At 38.5% G+C, this 11,394-nt stretch overlaps 1 pseudogene; it reads right to left on the bottom strand.

The window, feature by feature from the left end:
• Positions 1 to 268: 268 nt before the first annotated feature.
• Positions 269 to 423, bottom strand: LOC122905640 (annotated as a pseudogene).
• Positions 424 to 11,394: the final 10,971 nt, after the last annotated feature.

Raw genomic sequence — 11,394 nt, 5'->3', positions numbered from 1 at the left:
CTGCATGGCAGGGAGCCCGATGTTGGACTGGGTACTGGAATGCCAGGATCATGACCTAAGCCGAAGGCAGTTGTTTAACCAACTAAGCCACCCAGGTGCCCCTAAAAAAAGGTGGGTTTTTGAAACCACCAAAGTAGGTTCCTTTTTTAGTAACAGTTTTGATTTTAGAAAGTATTTCTTATAGAGACTAAAACTTAAAACATGAAATTAACTTAAAGCCTCACAATGTCTGACTCCATCCAGATCGTCAATAAACAAAATATACTAATATTTTAAAATATGTTTAGTTTTTTTAAGATTTTACTCATTTATTTGACAGAGAGAGAGAGCGAGCATGCACAAGCAGAGGGAAAAGTTTTCAATTAGCAATAATCGCGCCTCGGATAAACCTCATTGGCTACGATACTGCCACTGCGCAAGCAGAGGGAACCACTGGCAGAGGGAGAGCAAGAAGCAGACTCCCTGCTGAGCAGAGAGCCCAACATGGGGCTCAATCCCAGGACCCTGGATCAGGACCCCAGAAGGCAGACACTTAGCAAACTGGGCCATCCAGGTTCCCCAAATATAAGGATTTATGAGAAGAACTGGTTGTCCTTGTAAGATGTATATTTTATTTAAAAATCAGAAACGTCAAAAATGAGAATGCCAATAAGGCTTGCTGCTGAATCAAAGGATAAGTGAGTTTTTAAAAGTTAAAAATTACATTTTTTTCTTATCAAAATAGTAAAACAAATTTATTTTAAAAAATTAAAAAGCATGGATAGGAGGAAAGAGGTAAAATATTCACAATTCCACTATTGATGTCGGTTAAGATATTTCTAGAAATTGTTCTTCATATATGGATTATATGATTTTTAAGTGAAAAGGGATTTTACCAAACCTAATTCCTACAGTTTGTTTCTCACCTTATGCCATGAACCCTTTCTATATCAGTATATATTTATCTGTATGTAATTTTTAAAAAGCTGTATAGTGGGGCACCTGGGTGGCTCAGTTGTTAAGTGTCTGCCTCCGGCTCAGGTCCTGATCCTGGCATCCTGGGATGGAGCCCCGCATCAGACTCCCTACTCAGCAGGAAGCCTGCTTCTCCCTCTCCCACTTCCCCTGCTTGTGTCCCCTCTCTTGCTGTGTGTCTCTCTCTGTCACATAAAAAAATAAAAATCTTAACCACTGAGCCACTCAGGTCATGATCTCAGGGTCCTGGGATCGAGTCCCACATCGGGCTCTCTGCTCAGCAGAGAGCCTGCTTCTCTCTCTCTCTCTCTCTCTCTCTCTCTCCCTGCCTCTCCATCTACTTGTGATCTCTGTCAAATAAATAAATAAAATCTTTAAAAAAAAATAAAAATCTTAAAAAAAAAAAGCTGTATAGTATTCCAGTGTATGTTTACACTAGTCTTTATTGAACCAACCCCTTAGTACTGGATTTTTAGTTTTCATTTTTTGCCATTATAAATAATCATCTACAATCATTCCTACATCCTTTTTAAACTATGGAAGAGTTATTTAAAGTGAATAGCCAACTAGGTATATTTTACAACAATATTTTAATTGTGAACTATAACATAGAGAAAAAGTATATCCGACTTACCTACTTTAACTAACGGTTATAAAGTAAACAAGTGTTATCTACCACCCAAGTCAAGAAATAGAACATTACTGGCCCTCAGAATGCATCCCACCCTTTCCTGATTACACTCCTCTTTTAAAATTTTGATATGCATTATCAAATTGCACTCCGAGAAATGTGGAATTCATCTAGACTGCAAGCAGTACATTAGGTGTCCTGCTGCAAGCAGTACATTAGGGGTCCACAGCGACTGCAATCTTTCTGTCTTTGAACCCAACAGTAAAAAGTCAGATGGAACTACATCACATGTCACATTGGCAATGCTTACATTGTATGTGTGATTACTATACAGTAATTTTTAAAAAAAGATTTTATTTATTTATTTGAGAGAGAGAGAGAGAGTGCAAGTTGGGAGTGGAGCAGAGAGAGAGGGACAAGCAGATTCTGAGCTGAGTGAGGAGCCTGACATAGGGTTCAATACCAAGACCCTGAGATCATGACCTGAGTTGACATCAAGAGTAAGATGCTTAACCCACTGAGCCACTCAGGTGCCCGGATTCCCATACAGTATTTGGACATACAGCTCAGGTTTGAATTTCAGCTCACTTCTACTACCATATTTCATATGCATATCTTGGGCCTTTACTGACTTTCCGCCCAAGCTGAGTCAGACACAAGTGCAACACAGCTTGGGTACAGGAATGGGCTGTAGCTCAAAACATTTTCTCAGTTTCGTGTCCTTTCCCTTGGGTTGATCATTTCTCAGTGTCAGACTGATGTAGCACTGGACTTTCAAGTGGCTTTAAGATGAAAAGGGCCCATGACAGGGAGACAGCCTACTTTTATTGGTATGAGGGTATGAGGCCTGGATCTCCAAACCATATATGTGAATTATATAGATGTGTGTGTGTGTGTGTTTGTGTTTGTGTGTACATACATACCTCATACACTTAGAATTCACTTTCCTGGGACGCCTTGGTGGCTCAGCTGGTTAAGTGGCTGCCTTCGGCTCAGGTCATGATCTCAAGATCCTGGGATCAAGCTCTGCATCGGGCTCCCTGCTCAGGAGAGAGCCTGCTTCTCCCTCTTCCTCTGCTTGTTGCTCTCCCTACTTATGCTCTCTCTCTGTAAAATAAATAAATAAAATTTTCAACAACAACAAAAAAGAATTCACTTCCCTTTGTCAACCTGTATATATCCACTGAATAGGGGGCTGATTGTTTCCTAACAAAAAAACAGTCTGATACCTATTTAGGCTTTGGTAATTAAAGTATAATAACAAATAGAGTTATGAAATAAATGGGTGAAATCTGTAGCTCCAAAATTTTTATGAACATATACTTTAAGCATATGGTAATGACAAAAGTGTATTGAAATTAACTCATTTCCAATTTCCCTTTCTGAATCTGGTGGATTAACAAGTTGTTTCCAAGAGAAAGAAAAATGGGTATAATTATTTGATGTCTTGGATAGGCTTCTTTTGTGATTACCCTGTGATAATGATAAGTGAAGGACTCTAACAACTGAGCAGCTAAAAATGATATAACAGTTTTATTTAAAAATAAAAATGCCAGGAATAATATCTCTTTATAACTATTTAAACTCATGATGAAAAAGATTAGATATCAACTTAAAAATGCATTAGGGGTTCACAGTTTAAAAAAATTATTTTGGAGCTGTAAGAACAAAAATTTTTGAAGATTACTATTTTAGGCCCTAAGACCCACCTGTAGCTAAATGAAAAGGATTATGATTTGTCCTTTCAGGTCATAATATTATGTCCTCTTCCTTCTTCTTTCTCTTTCTTTCCTCTTTTCCCTTCTCTTTTCCTTTCCTTTCCTTCTCCTCTTTCTTCTTCCTTTTTCCTCCTCCCCCTTCTTCTTCCTTCTCCTCATTCTTCTTTATCATCATCATCAAGCAATTCTCATTTACTGAGGCCTTACTATGTGCCAGGCACTGAACTAAGCAGTCTGCATGTGTTATCTCTTTTAGTCCTCACAGCATCATAAAGTAGAAATTACTATTCCTGTATCATATTCAAAGGTACTAACATACCCAGAGGTTAACTCACTTGCCCAAAATCATATAGGTAATAAGTGATAGAGCCACATTTGCACACAGGCTGGTCTGACTCCAGAGTCTAAGCTCTTGACTATTTCTACTTCGTTACACAATAGTGTCATGGGAATAGAGAGCATGTATTGGCTCACCTTGCTTTCTACATGCGTATTTTCTCTGGGGACTAGCTGAATGGACAGTATTCAAGGGTTCAAGATCCTAGGTCCCAGGCAGCTCTTACATCCTTTCACAGGTGCTATTTCACAGGGTAGCTCAGTTGTTTATGCATCTACCTTCAGTTCAGGTCATGATCCTGGAGATCAAGCCCTGAATTAGGCTCCCTGATCAGTGGGGAGTTTTTTTCTCCTTCTGCAAACCACCCCCACCAGCTTGTGTTCTCTCTCTCTCTTTCAAATAAATAAGTTTTTCTGGGACGCCTGGGTGGCTCAGTTGGTTGGGCAGCTGCCTTCGGCTCAGGTCATGATCCCAGTGTCCTGGGATCGAGTCCCACATCGGGCTCCTTGCTCGGCAGGGAGCCTGCTTCTCCCTCTGTCTCTGCCTGCCATTCTGTCTGCCTGTGCTCGCTCTCTCTACTTCTCTCTCTCTGACAAATAAAATCTTAACAAACAAACAAACAAACAAAACAACAAAAAAACCCACAAATAAATAAGTATTTTTATAAATAAAGGGGGGAGATGAATTCTTAGTATAAGGGCAATATCTGAAGGTGCTCAGATGTCCTTACTCTCCTGAAAGTTCTGTCTTTCTTACTCCTTTCTGATTGTCCTCAATTAAAAACAAACCAACTTTAAAGAAGATAGGGATTTGAATTCTGGGTCCTAATTTGATTTTTCAGTTTGTTTTCAACTCTACTAACTGAGAGTAGGTTTTGACAGGAAACAGGTTAGAAAGATTATTAGGTCATTGGGCAGTGGAGGGTAGGTCTGAAAGAAAAGAGAAAGAAAGATGCAGTAAAGGGGAGATAAGAGAGAAAGTAAAACTTCCTTACTTCACAATCTTAAATAGGGTCAAGTTTACATTTACATTTATAAATGTAAAGAAGTTTAAAAACAACCAAGGTCATGCATATAACAGATATGTTGTTTCTGGCTACCAATAGCCCTTCTAAGAAAATCACCTCTCCAAATTCATGGCTCCTTGGGAGGGCTGTCAGTCACAGTGCCTTGTGCCCCATCCCATCAACATGTGACCAAGATGGACCAATAAGAGTACTACATCTTCATGGACATAAAGATTGGTCCAGGGTAGGCATTAGAGCCAAGTAAGGATAATCAGAATCTTTCAATGAGATCTCATATATGGAAGTCATGAGTCTTAAAGATCTTTTCTACTGGGAGAATGCCCAATAATGAATGATAGCAATATATCATTGAGTAATCAAAGAATGGGAAAGAGAACTGAATCCAGCCATGCCATTTTGATATTAAGCTAGTATCACTTGCAATAAAATAGACAAAATGGCATATTTTTGGAAAATTTCAAAATGTTGGGGTGTCTGGGTGGCTCAGTCATTAAGTGTCTGCCTTTGATTCAGGTCATGATCCCAGGGTCCTGGCTCTGGGCCCTGCATCGGATTCCCTGCTCAGTGGGAAGCCTGCTCCTCCCTCTCCCACTCCCCTTGTTCCCTTTCTCGCTGTGTCTCTGTCAAATAAATAAAATCTTTAAAAAAAAAAAAAGAAAATTTCAAAATGTTGATGACTACACATTTTATATCTACAGCTGAACTAAAGCAAGTTAAAAATAAAACAATGCCAAATTCTTACTTTCATTTCAAACTTTACTTCAATTGATTTAAAAATATAATGGCCGGGGCACCTGGGTGGCTCAGTGGGTTAAGCCTCTGTCTTCAGCTCAGGTCATGATCTCAGGGTTCTGGGATCGAGTCCCACATCGGGTTCTCTGCTAAGGAGGGAGGCTGCTTCCTCCTCTCTCTCTCTCTGCCTACTTGTGCTCTGTCGAGTAAATAAAATCTTAAAAAAAAAAATATATATATATATATATAAAATGGCCAATGAATATCAAGAGTGACAAAATGTTCAGTTCCTTTGATGTAGTAATCATTCTCCTAGCAATATGTTTCAAGATTAAGAGCTAAGCATACCAAGGTATTTACAGAAGTATTATTTTTATTTTATTTTATTTTTTTGGTTTTTTTTTAGAAGTATTATTTTTAATAATGAAAAATTGTGAACTCACCTATCACTTGAGAAACAACTGAATAAAATTATGGCATGTTAATACAGCATTATATTTTGAAACCTGAGCACTGATAATATGATTTTATAAAATAAAAAAGTAATCAAATAGAAATAAGAACTTACAAAAACACTTTTAAGTGAAAAAAGGTATTTCTAAAATGGTGTTACTGTTTTTTGCATATTATATATATTAGTATATAATAGTTAATAGTATAGTAATAATAGTATAATAAATACATTATGTTATATTATATATAATAAATAGTCTAATAATAGTATTATATAATACTATTAATATAAGGTTATAATAATAGTATTATGTATAATATGTTTACATAATACTATTACACATAATACTATTATAACCTTATAAAACTATACATATGCATGAATTCATTATAAATATGCATACATACATAATGAAAACTGGAAGACATCATAAAAAATAAAGATAGTTGCTAATAAATAGGGGGATTATAAAAACCAAAAGTTTCTTTTCTTTTTTTTAAGATTTATTTATTTATTTATTTGACACAGAGAGAGATCACAAATAGGCAGAGAGGCAAGCAGAGCGAGAGAGGAGGAAGCAGGCTCCCTGCTGAGCAGAGAGCCCGACATGGGACTGGATCCCAGGACTCTGAGATCATGACCTGAGCCGAAGGCAGCGGCTTAACCCACTGAGCCACCCAGGTGCCCAAAACCAAAAGTTTCTTATAAAGTTAAAAAATATGTTTTTAATAAAAAATCACAACTGATTTTTTTTCTATGATATTTCTATAAAATATCAATCTAAAAATGATTTCTGTTAATAATAAGTCAAAATGAAACTATGTATCCAAACAGAGGCTTCTAAGGGAATTTTCTTGCAAAAACTGGAGAACCAATAAGTAATTGGTAGGAGCAAAGTTCATGTCTCACATGAATCCAAGAAAAAAATACCAGATTATGCAGAACACTCTCTTCCTTCTTTAAATTTGTTTATTTTTATTAATTCCTAGACATCTTCACAAATATGGGTAGTTCATTGGAAGTGCCTCAAACTTTTCCCTTCCTGAAGCGTTACTCTATAAGCTGTACTTTCAGGTAAGAATGAATAGAACATTGTTGTGTTAACCAAAGAATGCCTTTCACAGACTCAAAGTAAAAATGCTACAAGCATATAATAATTATAGGAGATTCCAGTTACATGTAAAAGAACAAATAACAGATTAAAATACTGAGTTTGGCAAGGGAGTTATCAGAAAAATGCCTGTGGTCTGGCCCATCATTAAATGAAAGAAGGGTGTAAAATATAAGGATTAGGTATAATGCTAAAATACCTGTGGGTAGATAACAAACAAGTTTCTAGTTATGAGGGATGCTGCTTTTAGCCACCTCAAATTCTCAGCAGGTATATGAAAAGTCACATCCCCCCATCACTTCTAAACTTTGTCTCGGTGACAATTCAGTAGTCTTTTTGCTAATCTCATGGTGTATCTCCTTACTGACCCAGACACCTATCCTGTAGTTCTGCCAGACACTCTACTGTCTATTATTACATACATAAAAGAGCACATGGATAGTTACACAAAAATCCTACAGAATCAGAAGCCAGAAGTGGTATTAAATAGGAACAAATAGGAAATGCCATAAAATTAATGGACTTTTATATCAATGGCTCTACCAATTATTAACTGAGTGACTTTGGGCAAGTTACTTAGCTTCTCCATAGCTCTTCTCCCTTCTCTGTAAAATGAGTTTTATCATTTTGTCGATAATATTTATTGTCATTATGCAATAGGAAAGGCGCTGTGTACTAGTGATAAAAAAGTGACAGCATTCTAGGTAGCCTCAGGGAGCTCACAGTCTGGGGAAAGAGACACACTTATCAAGAGACAACGGTCACATGGTAAATGCGAAAGGAGATGTCACCTGCGTGGAAGCACAAAGAAAGCATCTAAGAATGGGGAAGTTTGGAAATAGGGGCTCAGCATTTGTCTTGAGGGGATTCAAAAAGATCACTGTACAAAAACAGCTAGCACACTCCACATGTGTAATGGGCATTCTGCTTGTGGCTAAGCTGCTTTAGTTTCCTTCTTGAGTGACTTTAGTTACAAACTCTTGCAACAGAACTGAGCATTGTACACTGTGCAACATCAAAGTTGTGAAACATAAATCCCTCCAGGGAGATAAAAATCCTGCATTCTTTAAGAATGAGTGGTACATAGACTGTACTCAAGAAACTGTCCTAGTACTCTCTAAAGCTTGGAACTTAACAAATTTTCTTAATTAAAGCTAGCTTGCTGTTTCAAAGACTCCACCTAGTTGACAAACCATAGGGAGTCATGAAGAAAAATACACAAAGAAACTAAGAAGAGTAGAAAATATGGACTCAGCCAAGATTTTTCTCAAGAACTGTGGCCTTTCCTCTGACCATGCTCACACTTTTATTATTTTTTTTTAAAGATTTATTATTTTAGAGACAGAGAGAGAAAGAGAAAACACGTGCCCCTGTGCGTGAGCAGGGGAAGGGGCAGACGAAGAGGGAGACAAGCAGACTCCCTGCTAAGCCAGAGATCGGACCTGAGCTGAGATCAAAAGTCAGATGCTTAACTGACTGAGCCACCCAAGCACCCCTCCCCTGAACATTACAATTACAATTATATGTTTATTATATGTACAATTACAATTTATATGTTTATCTCCTGGGACCACTACCGATGCCAATTCTATGTATCAGGGTCCAATCAAGAGAGAAATCAAACAATATTTTGAACATGGAAGGTTAAACATAAAGAATTATTTCTTCTAACAGGGAATTGGAATGATAAAAAGATGGTTAGTAGGAGCAAAGAGAATTCTAAAGAATATAGGAAAATCAGATATGGGGATCATCCAATTGCTCTTAGGCCTGAGATGGACCCTTTTTAAAGAAGTCCATTGATTATGGCTCATTTGAGTTCAGAGGGGTTTGCTCAAGGCTGCGTAAGGGGTGTGAGGGGCGGCTGCTTCTAGAGGGTATTGTACTGGTGGTCTCCACTGTGAAGCCACTTGTGAAGCTGTTCATGAGGGTTGCCTGCAAAGTTGCCTGAGAGGGCTTGTGGAGAAGTTGCTCATGGGGGTTGCTACCCAGCATGGGCTGCAGAAGCCTTGTGTGCTAGAAGAGCCCACCTAAAGAATATGACACTATACAGGTGGACAGACCTCTTCTTCCTCCAGTGTCCCTCCAGTGCCCTCTACTGACAAAGCTTAGTTTCATGACAGCTAGAGAGGAGAAATATTTACAGGGTTTATCTCTATTATCACAAACCAGGCAGTGAAGAGTATTTTTGGATTTTTGAGGCAACTTGATAAATGGCTCAATAACCCATTTCCTTTAACTGGATTTTACTAGGGTCTCTGGAAGGCATTAGAAATGGCCCTTTGAGAAACCGATAAAAACCATGGACTTTGTCTCTGGATAAATGCACAGATGAACATAAGTGCACAATTCTGTAGATGATTCAAGGTACATCTCTGAACTCAGATTAAGAGATAAGGCCATGGGTAAGGCCTAAGGACTATTCTCCAGGTTCAATTTCGTGATTATTCTTGACTACTGTGGAATAGCAAATGTAATTTTCCCCAATTCAACTATATTTGCTTTTAGTAACAAATGTAAACATTTATAAACATTTGAGAAATAGAGCCAATAGTGTTGAGGATGGTTCTAATTTGGGGGGAAGGAAATTGGTGAAAGATCTCTGTGGGGAGAGAGGAAAGGCAAGCAGTTGTGAAACAATCACAAGACTATGACTGGGATTTGGACTTGGATGGTTGTATTGAGAGAACGGGGTGTCTATTATGACCTGCTTTGCTTTGGTAAGGGTCATTATGGTGGTAGCTGGCTTCCACTCTGAGACTGATGGTCCTTACCTCCTGGTGTTCATGCTTGTACGTACTCTCCTCCCACGTTGACTTGGCTGGTTTCTGTGACCAACAGAGCACCATGGAGGTGATAAGGTGTGACTTCTGAGATGAAAGGCATTCCTGCTTCTGCCTTTGTCTCTTGGACCTCTCATTCTGGGGGAATCCCACTGTCGTGAGGACACTGGAGCAGTCCGGTGAAGAAACCTACATGGGGAGGAAGTGAGATTTCACACTAATTACCAATCCAGCTTGTCAGCCTTACAAGTGAGCCACTTTGGAAGAATTATCTCCATCCATCCCAACAGGGCCTTCAGAAGATTGAATCTGAATTCCTGCAGCTGAAATCCTGCCTACAATTTCATGAGAGACTCAAACCAATACCACTAGCTAACCAGTTTCCCAAATTCTGACCCGTGGTTTTGGGTGTATATTGTTTTGTAGCAAAAGACAATCCATAAATCTAAGTCAAAATTCTCTAAAGGGTGAAAAGCATAAGGGATTTGCCCTTCCCTGCTTCTCTCTTCACCTAAAGAAGTCAGTGTGGTATTATTTAGCTACGATTTCTTCCAAGGACTGTCATAAGTAAGTCACTAGATTGAATCATCAGGGAGAGATTTCAGTCTTAGCCAAATGGTCACTCTAAGTATCGACTAGATACAGAGTTTCTGAAAAGCAGAAATCCAACGGTTAAACCAGCTTATGAAGATTTCTACTAATACACAAATTAATAGAAATACAGATGTGTCCTTATGAAGACTATTCTAAAAAAATTATGTGTCTAAATGCTTATTGCAGTCACCATAATTGATGAGGGATACACAAACTACTGTGTCCAAAGGTGAGTCAGTATTCTGGGTGATCTGGAAACTATTCTTTTTTTTTTTTTTAAGATTTTATTTATTTTTTTGACAGACAGAGATCACAAGCAGGCTCCCTGCTGAGCAGAGAGCCCGATGTGGGGCTTGATCCCAGGACTCTGGGATCATGACCTGAGCCGAAGGCAGAGGCCTTAACCCACTGAGCCACCCAGGCACCCCTGGAAACTATTCTTAAGGATGACTGAAGGATCTGGGCCTTTTTAGTCTGGAGAAATCAGAGTATTTATTCATTTGAAGGGCTGGCATGTGGTATAAGAGTAAACATATTTTAGATTCGTCAAGAGGAGAAAAGTTGTCTTATGGCAAACAATAGGAAGGCAGATTTTAATTCGCTTATAATAACCATGGCTGTTGAACATCAGGTCATGCTGTAGTGAAAACAACAGTGTTCCTTCTCCTTGGAAGAGTTCAAGCCAAAGTTGGCTGACTGCCCTTCAGAGATAATGGTGATTCTGGCAGTAGCTGGAATACTGATCTAGATAACTTCTAAGATGTTGTTCCTGAAAGCCTTCTCCTCCTGAATGTGTCTTGGTATGTATGAATATCTTTAAATAAGAAAGTTCAGTGTGGTGGGAAGAGTCTGTATTATACAGGAGTCAGAACTAGCTGTATGATTTTTGGCAAGACATTTCGCCTTTCTGCACTTCACTGTCCTCACTACCTCTCAGGGCTGTTCTGAGAACTCATTAGATGACACATCCCTCAAATCACCCATTTGGCATTTAATGCATGTGTGGTTTTCTTCCTTCCATTTCCACAATATGGTTTATAATCAAACATCTGG

Source organism: Neovison vison, chromosome 4 (genome assembly GCF_020171115.1).
Source record: "Neovison vison isolate M4711 chromosome 4, ASM_NN_V1, whole genome shotgun sequence".
NCBI classification, from domain to species: Eukaryota; Metazoa; Chordata; class Mammalia; order Carnivora; family Mustelidae; genus Neogale; species Neogale vison.
The sequence above is the reverse complement of the archived record's forward strand: the minus strand, read 5'-3'. Positions and strand labels throughout refer to the sequence as shown.